The sequence below is a fragment of the Oryctolagus cuniculus genome, chromosome 7, assembly GCF_964237555.1.
Source record: "Oryctolagus cuniculus chromosome 7, mOryCun1.1, whole genome shotgun sequence".
Taxonomy (NCBI): Eukaryota; Metazoa; Chordata; class Mammalia; order Lagomorpha; family Leporidae; genus Oryctolagus; species Oryctolagus cuniculus.
Window position 1 is genome coordinate 103,029,368 of NC_091438.1, and position 17,757 is coordinate 103,047,124.

The following is a 17,757-nucleotide window of genomic DNA, read 5'->3' on the forward strand; positions in this document are numbered from 1 at the left end:
TATATTTGTGAATAGTGATTTTGGCATGTTTGTGGATATTTTAATATTTCATGATACTAAAGTTTTAATTTATAAAAAGGTCTGGAAAAACAGACTTATGTTGTGACAGTAAATGTTGGACCACTGCTGCTTTTCACATTTGTAAGTTGGTTTATGCTAAACCCTGTTATGTAACAAACTGCTGTAATTTCTGACAGACATGTATTAATGTTGCACTTAGAAGGCTATAAATATTATGTGAAAATTCTTCCATTTCATTTTGAAATTTATATTAGCAAAATCTCCATATTATTAAAATAAAAAAGGAGTGAAAAGAAAAGCTTATTTTGCTGAAAAATTTTGAAATCTGTGCATAGTTTTTTCATAATACGTGTTTTCCATAAACTCTTTGAAAAATTCTTCTCAATTTTCAAGGAAGATTAGAGCCATCATGGGAAGCTGTTATGTGTACAATGGCAGTAAAAAATTCATAAATAAAGTGAATTTAGATCTTGAAGTCACCAGTGACGAATCTGTGTTTGCTAAAAGGGTAAATACTGAGGGCAGAAAACCTCTGCAGGCAAATGATGCAGCTGGGGAAGACTCCAGAATGCAATATCCTGATGAGCCACAGGTGAGAGCACTGTTTGTAATTTTGATTGTGAGGGAAATGGTTAAAGGAGGGTGCTTTAGAAAAGACACAGAGGGGAAAGCCCTCTGGTACAGTGAATTAAGCCATAGCCTGCAGTCCTGGCAACCCATATTTTGGCCAGTTCAAGACCCGGCTGCTCCACTTCCAATCCAGCTCCCTGCTGATATGTCGGGGAAAGCATTTTAAGGTGGCCCAAAATGTTGGGCCTCTGAACCCACAGGGGAGACCCAGAAGTGGTCCTGGCTACTGGCTTCAACCTGGCCCAGTCCCGGTTGTTGTTGCCATTGGAGAATGGACCAGAAGATGGAAGCTTGCTTGCTGTCTCTTTCTCTCTTTCTCTTCTCTCTCTCTCTCCTTCACCCTCTCTCTCTCCTTCCTTCTCTCTGTAACTGCCTTTAAAATAAATAAATACCTCTTAAAATAAAAGATGAGGCACAAATGAGAAGGTCAGTCTGCGGCTAGAAAATGGATTTGTTCTGTAGATAGATATTAATAAGTTTTAAAGAACTTTTTCTGCCATTAAAATTTTCCATAGATGTTGCATCTCTAAAATAGACATTGGCTTGCTCTGGTGAAAGCAGAAAGGTGAATCTATAGGCAGGGCTTGTCCAACTTGCTTTTGTCACCATACCATATTTCAATGGAACACTTTTTGTTATTTTTGTTATTGATATTTGTTTATTTGTTTGAAAGGCAGAGTTGCAGAAACAGAGGGAAAAAAGGCACACAGACAGAAAGAGAGCTCTTCCATCCTCTGATTCACTCACTAAATGGCTGAGACTGGGCCGGGCCGAAATCAGAAGCCAGGAACTCCCACATGTGTGACAGGTGCCCAAGAACTTGGTCATTCTTTCCCTGACTTTCCAGTGCATTAGCAAGGAACTGGATTGAAAGTGGAGCAGCCAGGTCTCACACCAACACGTACATTGGATGATGGCATTTCAGTGGTAGCTTAACATGCTGTGCCACAATGTTGTCCCCAAATCGAGTACTGTGCAAACTACTTCTGTAGGCAATGTGATGTTAGGAAAGAGGTGATGGTGTTGTATTTTTGAAAGGATTCTTAAACATTACACCTGATAGTGTTGAGACTCAAAATGAGATTAATTACAAGAAAATTTTAGTAGTCCAATAAAATAAAAACTAAAATTGTTTAAAGCTGGAAGGGAGAGAAAAAAGTATGCAACAAAGTACCTTGTAAATAACAATTACCTACGATTAAACAATCTGAGTTCCATATGTATACATAACAGCATGAATGAGTGAAATACATACTCAGCAATGAGCTAGACACAATAATGCATATATTGTTTTATTTCATTTATATAAAATTTTAGAAAAGCAAAACAAATCTCTGTGAACATAAAACAGTGATGGTGATGGGGACAGTCACTCTAAATAGACACAGGAAACTTGTTGAATTTATTTAAATTTGTAAATTCTGATTGTAGCTGTGGTTTCATGCGTATATGAAATTTTCAAAAACCATCAAATTGAATATTTCAAAAGAGTAAAATGTGTAGTTTATAACTTATAACTCAATAATGCTGATTTTAGAAAAGAAAAACCTTTTGTTTAGACTTGGGTCTACTACCAAGTAACAAGGTGACAAGTAAGCCAGTACTCCCTTTGAACTCCATTTTCTACAACCACTTGGTGGAAAGAATGAAAAACATTTACCTGTTCTGCCAATCAAGTTTGCTCATAAGCCATAATCATGTAGTTGATGGATATAAAAGTACTATTTAAAATTCAAAGCACTATAGAATAAGTTATGAGATATTTACTATTGGATCAAAAGTTTATAGAATTGGGTGGTATTTTGCTTTTATAATAGGATTGGGTATATTTTGAAGAGCAGGGAACTGTTTGCTACACACCCTACATTACAATTCCCTGCTCTTCATTCAAAATTGAGTAAAATTCTCCTATTCTTTAAAGAGATAAAGAAATTAAGTGGTAAAAAAGTTATCTATTCATTTTCTTCAAATTCAGCCATTGGATAAAATTATGAAAAGGTACAATTCATACACTATTCATGTTCATACAACCATATTTCATTATTAGCAAGAAATATTTATAAGCCTCAGGGTTTTTATGAAGCCCTTGGTGGTAAAAAAGTGAGCATAACACACTTAAAGTTAAATTAAATTTCAGTTTAAAGTATTAATGACTTGGGGTGGGCATTTGATTTAGAAGACCAGACATTGCTTGTGATACCTGCATGCAATATAGGTGCCGGGGGAGCAGCCCAAGGAGGCCCCGCCCCCACTCGCGGCCCCCCAGCCACCCAGCACCGCCGAGGACGAAATGCCACCGTACGACGAGCAGACACAGGCCTTGATTGACACTGCCCAGGAGGCCCGGGGCAAGTTCGAGGAGGCCGAGTGGTCCTTGAAGGACATGGAGGAGTCCATCAGGAACCTGGAGCAGGAGATCTCCTTCGACTTTGGACCCCGACCACGGACCACGACAAGTTCAGCGCCATGAAGTACGAGCAGGGCACGGGCTGCTGGCAGGGCCCCGACCGCTCCACCACCGTGTGGCTGCTGTGCGGGAAGGAGCCGGCAGTGACCAGCACCACGGAGCCCAGCCGCTGCGAGTACCTCATGGAGCTGGCGACGCCGGCTGCCTGCCCGGAGCCGCCCCCGGAAGCCCCCGCCGACGGCGACCACGACGAGCTCTAGCCAGCGCGGAGAGCCGCCAGGTGTGAAACCAGCCCCCGCAGGCCTGCTCCTCTGCGGTCCGGCGCCCTCCCGCGCAGGGCCAGGAGCTGCGTGGGACCCGGTTGGGGCCGAACTATGCCCCCAGGCCCCAGCGGCCTCCCAGGACAGGATGAAGCAGCTGCCCGCTGGCTGTCCAAGGCCCCAGGCCGGCCGCCCCTGTCCCCCCACCCTCCACCCCCCGTGGAGATGAGTGACAAACTTGACCAGTGACCTTGAAACAATAAATGTGATCGTCTCCGCAAAAAAAAACAAAACAAAACAAAAAAAAAACCTCAAACTTAGTCCAGTTTTGGCTGTTGTGGGCATTTTGAGAGTGACCCAGCAGATAGAGGATCTCTCTCTCCCTCTCTTTCTCTCAGTCTCTCTGACTTCCAGAAAGTGAAAATAAATAAATAAAAAGGAATACTTGAACATGGCAATGTTGATAACTGCTTTTTAAAAAAACTTTAGGGGGCTGGCGCTGTGGTTCAGTAGGTTAATTCTCCACCTGCGGCGCCAGCATTCCATATGGGCACCAGTTCTAGTCCCAGCTGCTCCTCTTCCAGTCCAGTTCTCTTCTGTGGCCTGGGAGAGCAGTGGAGGATGACCCAAGTCCTTGGGCCCCTGCATCCACATGGGGAAACTGGAGGAAGCTCCTGGCTCCTGGCTTCAGATCGACCCAGCGCCAGCCGTTGCAGCCATTTGGGGAGTAAACCAGCGGATGGAAGACCTTTCCCTCTGTCTCTCTCTCTCGCTGTCTGTAACTCTACCTTTCAAATAAATAAATACAATCTTTAAAAAAGTTTAAAAATAAAGTATTCATATTTTAATGACAAGGTCACTATATGGAAACATCAGGAGCCTAAAGAAATGTTGAACATTTTATATATTCCAAAAGTTATAGTCAGATGTTACCTTAGAAATTATCTAGAATAATGAATGATACAGCAAATATTATTATTATTTTAACAATCTAGAGTATAGCATGATGTCCTATCTTAGCATAGCATGGATTATTTGTATTAGATTTTAATGTATCTGTACAGGAAATGAAAGGAATTTGACCATAACTTTAGAAATTTGGGAAGTTTAGATAAAATGGATGAACAAGTAGAACTCGAATTCCAGGAATCATTATTTTATGCATCTAGAGTAGTAAAACTTTTTGTAAGAAAAAAAAAAAACCCTTTAATTCTATTTGTTCTCTTGTAATGTCTGCTTTGTGTTTGTTTACTATGAGAATGTGCATTTGTTGTCTGAGAAGAGCAGCATAAGCTATAAATGGTAAATTTTCCTTGGCAGCAAACTTCAGCTTTTATAATATCAAAAAAAAATTATAAAACTGTTGAAAAGTAATATATTTTCTAGCAACAAAAGTGAATTAAAGAGAGATGAATGAAGCAAGACTATCCACATCATAGCTCAGTGTGAGGTGTATAACCTCTGTACCAAAACAGAAGAGCTGAACATTGTCAATGCACTTTCTCCAAAATATAATTAGAATATCACTTGGTTGCATGGTAATAGAATAAAGGGCATCGGAGGAACTGGAAATACAGTGGTATAAAGTTAAAATAATTGGATTTGTTCATGTCATGGTGAGAATGGTCTATACCCTAGGGTAGGAACTGTGACTATCCAAGGCCCGTGAGTAACACTCCTTTAATTGGGACAGTGCCCAAATGACTGTTTTGCCTCTTTGATTCTCTTTTGTCATTCTCTTTTATCATTTCTCTGTGTTGCACCAATCCCTCTTTCTAATTGATGAACTCCTTCTTTATAGTTACTAATATCTTCTTGTTAGGTAACATTGGATATGAATGTCTTTATTCATATGTGTTCAATCTTCCCAATTCTCTCTGCCTTCTTTGAGGGCAGCCTTATTTCAGTCAGATCAAGTTGACAATAATTGAAGCATCTTTATAGACGTTTTCTCATATAATTTTTTTAAGATTCATTCATTTATTTGAAAGTCAGAGTTACACAGAGATAGAAAGAGAGAGAGAGAGAAAGAGAGAGAGAGAGAGAGGGAGGTCTTCCATCTGCTGGTTCACTCCTCAACTGGCTGCAATGGCCAGAGCTGTGCTGATCCAAAGCCAGGTGACAGGAGCTTCTTCTGTGTCTCCATGTGGGTGCAGGGGCCCAAGAGCCTGGGCCATCCTCTACTGCCTTCCTAGGACATAGCAGAGAGCTGGATTGGAAGTGGAGCTGCTAGGACTCGAACCAACACCCACATGGGACACCGGCACTGCAGGCAGCAGCTCCACCCACTACTTCACAGTGCCAGCCCCTGTTATATTATTCTGTCTTGTGTTTCACATTCTCTAGAGAGGACTTCTAGTGATGTAATTAATACAGATTTATTGTTTGATTTATCTACCTGATGCAAAGTGAATTTCCTCCTTGTTAATCTAAACAAGTATCCATATGCTTAGTATTATGAGGAATAATTAAAAATGGGGTCTGGTGTTGTGGCATATTCATTTATTTCACCTTTATTTCAGTCTTTCTTTTCTCAATAGATTAAAAAGCTTATTCTTTGTTATCAGTCAAGCCTCTACTATATGTACTAGAAAGGAAATAATACACTGAAAAATTGTTCTAAGGGCTGAAATGCCAGCTATAGGCTGAGCATCTAAGATTACCTGCAGAATACCGTCACAGACAATGACACTAGGGAAGCTCCTGCCTGTCTGATCAGGACGCTTGAGTTAGGGAAATGTTATTCTAGTTTCTGGCTCCAGGATCTTCCCAGCTCTGCTGAAGCCGTGAGGGGAAGATGTTACCATGGAACTTTTGGCTCTAAAATTTCATCACCTGGGTAAGACACCCAAGATGCTCATTCTCAATTGTCAAGTCTGTACTTACATGAAACTGAAAGTAAGTCCCTCCTTAAATTTGGGGGGATGGGCATCTCACTTGCCTTATCCTACTCCAGCCATGCTAACATGCTAAAATTCCCAATTTTACAGCTTTCCCAGTGGAAATGATTGGAAGGAATTTGTTAAACCAATCTAAAGAATGGGCTACAATATGCATTTTGTCTGCACAATACCCATCCAATCCTTACTCCTGAAGTAAGACTATCAACACCACCAATGCCACAATGTGTGTCTATAAATTACTTCACAAATAAATAAAAAAAATGACTATTTTTCACTTTGTATAAAGGACAATTAATGTTACCTTTAAGATAACAACAACAAAAAAACAAACAAAAAACACAAAATGCAGTGAGACCATATCAAGCAATCTGCTTGCTATTTTGTCTCTTGTTAAAGAATCCTAGTAACTATAGAAACATGATTCTGATCAATGTGTTTCATGTTAAAAATAATTGTTTATCACTCTGTATAACATTTCTTTAACTAGGAAAGTAACTATATTCTTTTATAAGTAAGTCACTGTCTTGTAGAAAAAAAATATGGAAAAAGAAAAACCTATAACAACAATTCAGCCTGTGTACTTAGAATATGATCAATGGAAGAAGTTGCAACGAAGTTCCATAAAAAAATAATTGTAGATATTTATATGTTACTGGAAGCTTCTTGCTATTTTTCCTATTTGACCAAAACCTCTCCGCTCACCTAGAATGGTGGTAAGCTTTTAATGGAGAAAAAGAATCAAAAAGCTATTTGACGCTAAAGCAATTTCTCAGTTAATTTATTTGGAAAAGCAGAGATGCATACTAATAAGGTAAATTTTCCTAATGGGACATGACCAAGATAAAAATATACTTATCATACTACTAACAGGTTCTAATGGCAAAGAAAAAGTTTGGAAAGTAAACAGGCCGGCGCCGCGGCTCACTAGGCTAATCCTCCACCTTGCGGCGCCAGCACACCGGGTTCTAGTCCCGGTCAGGGTGCTGGATTCTGTCCCGGTTGCCCCTCTTCCAGGCCAGCTCTCTGCTATGGCCTGGGAGTGCAGTGGAGGATGGCCCAAGTGCTTGGACCCTGCACCCCATGGGAGACCAGGAGAAGCACCTGGCTCCTGGCTTCGGATCAGCGTGATGCGCCGGCCGCGGCGGCCATTGGAGGGTGAACCAATGGGAAAGGAAGACCTTTCTCTCTGTCTCTCTCTCTCACTGTCCACTCTGCCTGTAAAAAAAAAAAAAAAAAAAAAAGAAAAAGAAAGAAAGTAAACAGAAGTATCAGGATGAGGGTGGGAATTGCAACATCAGGCATGGTACCCCAGAAATGCGAGGAGACCATCAAGTAATAACCCAAAGATGGAAGGAGGAAGGGGTAACACACCCAGATAGCTTCATGAAAACACAGAAGATACAAGAATAAGAGAAACAAGACTATGAGACAGAAGCTTGTCAGGTATAGCGGAGGAGTCCAAAGGGTCCTATTTGGAGTTGTGGACAAGGCTGGCATAGGAAAAGAGATGGAAGAGATATTGGGGACCCTGTTAGTGAAAGGCTTTCACTTTAGCATTTGTACTGACTTGTCATTTTACAAGAATACCTTTTCAAGAGGGCAGCATTGTGGTACAGTAGATAAAGCTGCCACCTGCAATCTGAAATCCCATATAGGTGCCAGTTCATGTCCTGGCTGCTCTAATTCCAATCCAGCTCCCTCCAATGGCTTCAGGGAAGCAGCAGAAGATGCTGCAAGTACTCGGGCCTCTGCCACCCATGTGGGAGAACTGAAAGAAGCTCCTGACTCCTGCCTTCAGCCCAGCCCAGCCCTGGCCACTGCAGCCATCTGAAGAGTGAACCTTGGATGGAAGAACCCCTTCTCTCTTTCTCCCTCTCTCTCTCCAAGTCTTTCAAATAAATAAGCAAATGAATAAATCTTTTTAAAAAATATCTATTCAAGACTTAAAAGCAAACATAAATCAAAAAGGATAGGAACTTCTTTAAGCTGATATAGGACACCTACAAAAATATCTAGAATAAGTATTATATATAAAGGTGCAGTAATGAAATTATTATTTTTAAATATCAGACAGAAGCCAAAGATATTCCTTACTTCTTAACATTGCACTAAAGGTCTTGGCTAGCACAGTCAGAACACAAACAACAACAAATAAGCCATAGTTATTAAAAAGGAAAAAAAATCCTGGCAAAATTGCAGATGATATGATTGCTATTAAAATTCACCAATGACTGTACAGATGGTACATTATAATTAATAAAACAGCTTAGCAAGTATAGCTGATAACAACTCAATATGTAAAAGGAAAGTAATGACAGATCAGATAATGTAATACAAAGTGAGTCATTTTCTATATACAGAAAAGAAAAAATGACATGTAGGAATAGAGCTTTAAAATATCTTAGGAATTTTGTGGAACAATTTATAACATTTATTTGAAGATATTACAGAAGATAAAAACATGGAAAGGTGTCCATGTCTTAAGTTAGAAATATACACCATGATAAAATTGTATTTCTTCCTAGACCAGTTCTAATGGACATTTCTATAGGAACTTTGCAGAAATTTTGAAACTAGTTTTTTAAAGTTAGTTAGGGGAATATATGGACAAAAAGTAGTCCAATGTTTTATTTACTACAATAAAAGTGACCATGATGTAATAATTTTAATATCATGGTATTGATTCAAATACAGAATTCCACACAAGTGGAACAGAATAAACAATCCAGAAATTTTAATAATCACAAATGAAAAGTAATTTAATTTAATTTATGATTGTTATGGTAGCATAGAGCAGTTGAAAGGAGTAGGATTTTCAATAAATGGTGATGGGATCATTGTTTACTCACTTTGGGGGAAAATGTCAAATTAACATTCTACATCGTTGAAAGAATTAACTGCAGATTAATAAAAATGTAAATTGGAATGAAAACTTCTATTCATTTGAGTATAATTTATGACTTCAAGGCAGGGAAAGTTTATTAAACATGAATCAAAATGTAATTCATGAAGGGAAATAGTAATAAAAATACATTACTAGATAAAATTACAAATTCCAGTCATCACAAGACACCATAAATGCCACAAATACAAGCTAAGAAAAATTTCACAACATATATAGCCAACCAAGAATTATAATCTTACCATCAAATCAATAAGAATAAAAGGAAGCGGCCAATTGAAATTGAGCTAAAAAACCGAACAAGCATTTCAGGAGGAGATACATGAATGACCTTCAAGTACATGAAAAGCTGTCGAAACTCATTAGTAATGCTGGAAGCATATATTGATATGTCAGGTGGATGTCTCTCACAACACAGACTATTGGTGAGCAGGTAGAGCAATGGCAACATTCATCCTCCGCTCTTGAAGTGGAACTTATTGCAAGCCCTCTGTAAGAGAATTTGCCAATGTGTCATACAGTATGCACAATTCTACTCTCAGGTATACACACTGAGGAAAATCCTGCACATGTGCATAAGGCGATTTATGAAACAGCAGTACCTGCAATAAAAAAAAAATAAAGTGAACAATAAAGTGCCAGCCAATTGTATGCAATTATATATAATTTTGCTATAGTTAGAAAATTTAATAATATTCAATAATCACAATAAATTAACTCCGTTTATGAACTGGATTAATCCAGTTTTCGAAAGCGTAAAGTTGGGAGGAATGGCTCATGAAACCATACGCACTATATTCCATCATTAAAAAATTTTAAATGAGAATTACTAATGCTTTGAGTCATTGATAAATTGCTAATCCCTTTGAGTCATTGATAAAAAGAAAACAAAACAATAGGAAATTCAATGGACCAATTAGCACACAAATCAGAATGGTGGTTTCCTCCTGAGGTGAAATTAATTTTGTGTTGAAGAGTTTTAGGCAAGAGGTATGAAGCAGTTCACTCCCTCCAGCTTTCTTCTAAAGAGGATGCTCCAGGAAAACTGATCTTGCAATATTTTAACCAGAGTGGGCTAGACCACCACTGAACAAGGAAAGCTACAGGAGGCCAGTTGGAATCAGATTTTTTAATGCAGATGTGTGTTTCTTGAGGAAGAAGGGCACTCCTGCTCCCCCTTTTCTACACCCTGATCGCATGTCATAATCAGGAAGAGCCCTGCTGCTCTCCCTTTTCTACATCCTGGATGTATATTACAAGTAGAAAGGACTTCCTTGTCCTTTTCTACATCTTGGAGACCCCCCTTACAACCCTGCCATAAATGCCCCAGAAAACTACCTCTCTGAGTAGCAGTGTCTTTAAGAAACCATATACTCTCACTGTCTCCGGTACTTGTCACACATAAGGAAAGATTTTCTTATTTTTTTTTATTTTTTTTATTTTATTTTTTTTGACAGGCAGAGTGGACAGTGAGAGAGAGAGACAGAGAGAAAGGTCTTCCTTTGCCGTTGGTTCACCCTCCAATGGCTGCCGCGGCCGGCGCACTGCGGCCGGCGCACCGCGCTGATCCGATGGCAGGAGCCAGGAGCCAGGTGCTTTTTTCCTGGTCTCCCATGGGGTGCAGGGCCCAAGCACCTGGGCCATCCTCCACTGCACTCCCTGGCCACAGCAGAGGGCTGGCCTGGAAGAGGGGCAACCGGGACAGAATCCGGTGCCCCGACCGGGACTAGAACCCGGTGTGCCGGCGCCGCTAGGCGGAGGATTAGCCTATTGAGCCGCGGCGCCGGCAGGAAAGATTTTCTTTAAGTGATTTGTACCAGACACCGATTATTTGACAAAATTTCAAGCAAACAGACCTCTGTGTTTGCTAACAGTATTATTAAGGAAGTATGCACAGGAGTCATAGAAGGTTCTAAATTACTAGTTGTGTTGCATCTTAACTTGGATTGTGGGTTTTTAGTTATTCCTTTAACTAATTTTCCTGAAATTCAAATGTATGTTTAAAAACTCCCTAAAGCTAAGCCAGCGCCGCGGCTCACTAGGCTAATCCTCCACCTTGCGGCGCCGGCACACCGGGTTCTAGTCCCAATCGGGGCGCCGGATTCTGTCCCAGTTGCGCCCCTTCCAGGCCAGCTCTCTGCTGTGGCCAGGGAGTGCAGTGGAGGATGGCCCAGGTGCTTGGGCCCTACACCCCATGGGAGACCAGGAAAAGCACCTGGCTCCTGGCTCCTGCCATTGGATCAGCGCGGTGCGCCGGCCGCAGCGCGCCGGCCGCGGCGGCCATTGGAAGGTGAACCAACGGCAAAGGAAGACCTTTCTCTCTGTCTCTCTCTCACTGTCCACTCTGCCTGTCAAAAAAAAAAAAAAAAAAAAAAAAAAACAAACAAACAAAAAAAACCAACTCCCTAAAGCTAAGATACAGTATTGGTCAAGGTTCCCCAGAGAAACAGAACAAAGATAGATAGATAGATAAATTACGTTATGGGATTATGGGGTTATGGAGGTCGAGCACTCCAATTTATGCCATCTGCAAGCCAGAGGAACAGTAATGCCAGCAGTTAGACTCAGAAGGCCAGAAAAGTAGAAGAGATAATGATGTAAGTTCCGTGGTCTAAAAGCTAGAACCAGGAGCTCCAATGTCTGTGCACAGGAGAAGATGGATGTCCTATCTCAAGAAGAAAAAGCAAATTCACTAATCTTCCCTCTACTCTTTGTTTCATTGACACCTTCAGCATTTCATGATCCTAACCCACACTGGTCATAGCAGATTTTCCTTAATCAGTCTACTTGTTCAGAGGTGAATCTCTTCTGGAAACACTCTCAAAGACATGCTCAGAATCATTGTTTACCCAGCTCCCTGGACATCTCATACTTCAGCAAATAAACACATAAAGTTAACCAGTGCAATATATTCAACAATTAAGAATATAAGCAAAAGAATGGCATTTTAATTTTTTATCATTGTAAAACAAACACTTTGAGGTTTCTAAATGATTTAGGCATGTACCTTTACATAAAGTGTTTTGATGGTTATATTCACATCTCCAGCTTTATTTGATTAAATTTCCCAGCAAAATTTTTAAGATTTCTACAAGAATTTCCATGAACTTACAGAGTTGAACTTTTGAGCACCTTTAACACTTATCATCTTGCAGAGGGAAAGTCAAATGAGAGGAATTTTGTTGACTTGTAAATATCTTTAATTTTACCAATTGCAGCACGAAAGTCCCAGTAACTGCATAATTCTAGATCAGATGCTCTGCTAGATGACGTCTAATGTCTCCATTAATGCTCATGAACTCATGACGCTTCTGTTATCACTCTTATTTTAGAGAAGAAACAATGTTAGGATGATTAAGATATCTATGCATAGCTACCGCACTAACAAAAAGAAGTAAATGAGAGAATTAATACCTGCACTACAGTTGCCAAGGCCAAACCTCTTCCCATAACAACCTAGCCACTTGCACAAGGAGACTGAGATCATTAGGCACCAGACACCAGACACGCCAAACACAATGTACTCAATGGAATAAGAGCTTAATGAATATTTACTGATTCAAGGAATGAATAAATGAATTTCCAAAAAAAAAAATAAAACCTAAACATTGTTTTCATTATGTTTCAGGTATTTGATAATTTTTCCCACTTCAGTTATTTTTCTGAATAGCTATGGAATTATAAAATTTTTATACTTAATAATTGGAAAGCACACTTTCTCATACATGGAAAATTTTACACAACATGCTAAAAATCAGTTTTACCATAATCCAATTTTTGTAATTCCATGTTTTTCTCATGATATTGTATTACACTTAAGACAACAGAGATTTGATGATTCACTTTGAAAGGAGTGATAACTATTGATACCTATGCTTTGAAAATTTCAAGAGATACAGTTTTAAAGGTACAAAAATTCGGCCCTTATGTTACACATTCTGTAACTCATAAGGCTACACAGTATTTGTGAATATAAAAGCCATATTGTGCTACAAGAAGAAAACATCTACTTTTCAAAATGAGATTTCCTCAAGCTCAAACTACACCCAATTCGAGTCTAAACACCATCTCTCCTTTTCCATTGAAGGAGATATGCATGTTAAATAATTACTATGCTTCAACAACTTGTTAATTTATAAGCAAGATAATTGTATAAGCAAGCATCAGCATCAGTATTATTCTTCCCAAGACCTCTATTCACTTGCTGATAGAATCACAAGGTTTTTATTGTAGAATTAGTAAACTGGAGAAGAACATGTCATACATGTAGTATATTTTAGGACTATAAATAATGAAATAAAGTACTTAGATTTTATCTCAAAATAATGTCTAGGTGAGATGAGAGAATCAGTCCTGAGAAAGAGCCTGCTCGAGAGCTAGCTGCTGGTTTTCATGGAAGTTTTTACAAACAACGACAGATTAGCTAACTTCTGTTCGAAAGAGTGAAGAGAAGACAGAGTTTCCATTCTCTGGGTGACTTATATTTAATATAGAAGAAACAATATGTCTGCATAATTTCACAATGGTCCCTCCCACCCTGCTTCTCTCCTTCTCTCTTTCTCATCGTTCTTCATTGATTTTTACTTTCCGTCCATTTCTTCTTCCAATTCCAAGAGAAGAAAGACAACTATGCAGATGTTTTTATTTCAAATGTTTTTATATTTCAAATGTTTTTATTGCAATAAGAAAATTAACCTCTCGGGTTTGAATAGTGCAGTAAATTTCTAGCACTGGAAATATCTTTGTTGACTGATTAGGAGCCAGTGGGCACCTCTGCCACATAGAACCAGAACAACAAAGACCGCATTTTGAGGAGATTGACAGAGAGGAAATTTCAGTAAAGAAGTGAAGGGAACTCTAAACAGCACAGAGATTTGAAGGCCAGCAGAGAGAGGGGAACAAAACACACTGCAGCTCCTAACTGGTTCATCAGCCAGGGTGACACCATTTCCCAGGGGAAAGGTAAGACAATAGCTCCACAACACCCGCCATTGCCACAGATTAAAACTATGAGAATTCCACACTATTTATTGGCTTTAAATAAAGTCTGGGAAACTGACTCGGGTCTCAGCAAGTACATTACTCCAAAAAAGGAACACACATTGGCTCCCAGACCTGAGCTGTTTTGTACAGCTTCTCCTAAACTACTTTCTATGTTAGAAGGCACCAAGCAATCCCATTACTACCAGAAACCTCCAGAACCAGATAAAGGGCACTTGACTTGCAGGGCAGAGAGCAGGTCCCTCTGAAACCTGCAGTTGTGGAGTTGCTAGGCATAAGCCCTGGAACCATGCTCTCTGGCTCTGTACCATCTAGGGCAGTTCCCCTGTGTTTCTTGGAGCTCGGTGCCAGCAGAAGCCCATACACCAGCACAGAGCATAAGGCCTGAGAAGTGCCCTTCTGCATCTTGTAGCACATGGTGCTTGGTGGCCGGGGTATAGTCCAAGTGTCACCCTTGCCTGGCCTATGGGAATTTAGCGCAATACTTTCTGTATCTTGCAGCTCTGTTACTGTTGATTGACTCATTGTTGGAACTGTCACTATCCTTTCTGCATTCCTCTGCTTCAAGCTTTGGATACAAGATCCAGAGTCCACTGACTAACCAGCATTTGACCTGTGAGATCTGGATAAGGACCCCGCTGCATCCTTCAGCTCTGGGACTAGGACTGTTGTTTATAAAAGTCTGAGTGACTTCTGTACTCCACTTTGGGGCCTGAGAAAGACCATATCTACATCCAGGTTATCCAGGTATGCACCTGCTAGTGCACAATTCCCAGAATAATCTATGATCTACCTATGGGGTATGAATAAACTACGCTCTAGCCCTGCAGTTCTGGGATGAAAACTGTGGGAGCTATAATGTACAGTCATGTGTATTTTCCCTATGGAACCAGGGGAGAAACCAATCTGCATTTTATTGCCCCATACCTGTGCATTCTACTGTACAATCTCCAGCATAACCTGGATGTAAAACACAAGACCTGGGCAACGTCTCCATTGCATGCTGTAGCTCTGGGATTATGGCTACTGGCTTATTGGCTCTGTAAGTCCCAGGAACACCTGAGCTTCCTCAGTGGGACTTGGAGAAGATTTTATCTCTATTCTACTATTACAAGCTCACAGTTGACAGTGGAAAATCTCCAGAACAACCTGTTTTCACACTACTGGACAAGAGGAAGATCCTCTTCACATCCCTGTGCAGGGACTACTATCTTTAGTGCTATAAGTGCCTGTATTACCCATGCCCATGCAATAGGAACTGTGGAAGGTTCAAACCATATTATGTAGTTCCAGAGCCAGAAGTATTTGTGCCACAGTCCCCAGAATCACTCTAGCTTGTCTAGTAGGACAGGGAGACACTTTCCTCTGTATCCCACAGCACTAAGATTATAGTTCCTGTCACCACAAACTGGAGTGTTATTAACACCCAAATCTCTAGGGCCTAAAGATACACAACTTGGGAACCATGTGCATTTCAAAATCTTACTATTACCTTCACAAACTGCTGGTACAGATTACCACAGAAGAAATCAAACAGAGGTTAGACTTCTGGAATCACCTAGAGCCAGAGCCGAAGCAACTACTTAACTATACTTTACCTTCCATCTAAACATTGAAATCTACTCCATAGAGAAGGAACTGGTATACCAGGTGTGCAGATTTCAATGTAGGAACACAGGGAATATGAAAAAGCAAGGCAACACAACATCTCCAACAGAACACAATAGTGTTCCAATTACACATCCTGTTTATAGGAAATCAGGGAAATGCCGAAAAAAGGATTCAAAGTGATCATCTTAAGAAAGTTGGAATGTAAAATAATACTGATATACAAATCAAAGGAGCAAGGAAAAATGCATTCATGAATGAGAAATTCAACAGAGACAGAAACGATTAAAAATCCATTAGACATTCTGAAGTTAAAAAAATTCAATGTAAAAATAGCATCAATAATTCAATAAAAGAATAGACCACATAGAACTTTTTTAAAAAATATTTATTGATTTATTGGAAAGTCAGTGTTAGGGAGATAGAGACAGAGACAGAGAGATCAATCTTGCATCCAATGGTTCACTCCCTAGATGGTCACAATCGCCAGTACTGGGCCAGACCAAAGCCAGGAGCCAGGAATTTCATTCTGGTCTCCCACATGAGTTGCAGGGACCCAAATACTTGTGCCATCTTCCACTGCTTTTCCTAGGGCATAATCAGGAAGCTGGATTATAAATTGAGCAGCCAGACACACATGAATCAGACTGGAAGTGGAGCAACTAAGACACGAAATGTTGCACATATGGCACGTTGGCTTTGCAAGCAGCAGCCTTATCCGCTACACAAAATATTTCCCTAACAAACAAAAACTGATAATTCATCTCAGCAGACCAACCCTATAGGAAATCCTGATGGGGGTCCTAACTTAGATGTAAAAGGATAGAGACTACATGATGATGCGACCCTGCAACAGATGATGGCTGAGACTGAGACGCTGACGCTGCCACCGCACCCACACCCACTGCACACACACACAGCAACCCTCTCGTGGGGGATCCCTTCAGGATACTGCTCAGAAACCCTCCCCTGACAGCTCTGGATGGGGAAAATTTGACTCCCTCACAAAGACACAAAGTGCTACTGTTGACACAGAAGTTATATGGATGGGTGTATGCACATATTCAAATTGAATATATACACTTGTGAAGAAAAAAAAAAAGGATAGGGACTGGTGTGTGGCATGGCAGATTAAGCCTCCACCTGCAAAACCAGCATCCCATATAGGAGTGCTGGTTCAAGTTCCTGTTGCTGTGCTTCTGATCCAATGACCTGCTAATATGCTTGGGAAAGCGGCAGATGTAGATCCTGGTATGTAGGTCCCTACCACCTATGTGGAAGAGCTGTTGGAATTCCAAGATCCCAGCTTTGACCTGGACCAGCCCAGGACACTGAACATTATGGCCATTTGGGGAGTGAACAAGTGGATGAAAGTCTCTATCTCCTTTTCTCTCTCTCCCTACACCCTGTCACTCCCTCTTCCTCTCCTTCTGCCTTTCAAATAAATGAATAATTTAAAAAAAAAAAAGAAGTGAAAAGACTATGAGGAACATAATGAAAACACATGGCAATTCAAAATTCTCTAACAGAGGAGAAACAGAAGAGAAATAGAAGAGAATCCAACTTTATCATTACAGAAAGTTACTAAAACACAAAGATAAGTAATGAGAGAGGCAGAAAGAAACAGAGTTAAACAATCAGTAAGCAAGTCACAGTAAACAAGCAGCAAAATTACAGAAGCTAGTTCTTATCTATCAGTATTAACCATGAATGCAAATAGGCTAGGCCCCCCTGTCAAAATATAACTTAACTGAATCGATAGAAACCCAGTACTCTCATGGGCTTTTCAGCCGGATCCGCATGCCTTAATGCTGATTCTGAGGCCAGAGTGCTGTTAAGGACTTCAGGCATGGAAAGCCAAGACACTCTGGGGGGGGGGGGGGAACACCTAAATGAAAGATCTCCGCGAGTGAGATCCCAGTGGAAAGAACGGGTCATCAAAGAAGGAGGTACCTTTCTCTGAAGGGAGGAGAGAACTTCCACTTTGACCATGGCCTTGTCTAAATATGATCAGAGTTGGTGAAC